Below are 516 nucleotides of genomic sequence, written 5' to 3' on the forward strand. Positions count from 1 at the left end.
GGCCTTTGTTTTAACCCACCTAAGGTAAAAAGAATTATGGATCATCATTACAAATATCTGTGAATCTTCATTTTTACTGAGAACTAAAATGAACTGCTTCAAACCCAAGAACTATCAAAATAAGCTTTTAGTCTTTATCTGTGAACCTGAAATTTTTTCCTAGTTACAAACCTCAAACTGTGTACAAACATGAGTGCTTTAGCTTATTTCAAAAGAAAAAATTTACTTTCCTAAGTGCAACAACATTCCATGCATTCTCATGTTATTCTAACAGCAAATTGCAAAAACTATTCAAACTACAGCTTTAATTGATACACAGTTTTAAAATCTAATTTAAAATATACATCACTTAAACATCCTTGATTTCATCAATACAGATTCCTTCCAATGATGCAGATTACACTTTTTCTTCTAGAGTTTCTGTGGCTAAAAAAGTCTCTCCAAATTTAGCCAGACATAAAAATATATTTCATCACTGACAGTAACACAAAGCCTTTCCAACTTGGTAAGACCAAG

This window comes from Notamacropus eugenii, chromosome 5 (genome assembly GCF_028372415.1).
Source record: "Notamacropus eugenii isolate mMacEug1 chromosome 5, mMacEug1.pri_v2, whole genome shotgun sequence".
NCBI classification, from domain to species: domain Eukaryota; kingdom Metazoa; phylum Chordata; class Mammalia; order Diprotodontia; family Macropodidae; genus Notamacropus; species Notamacropus eugenii.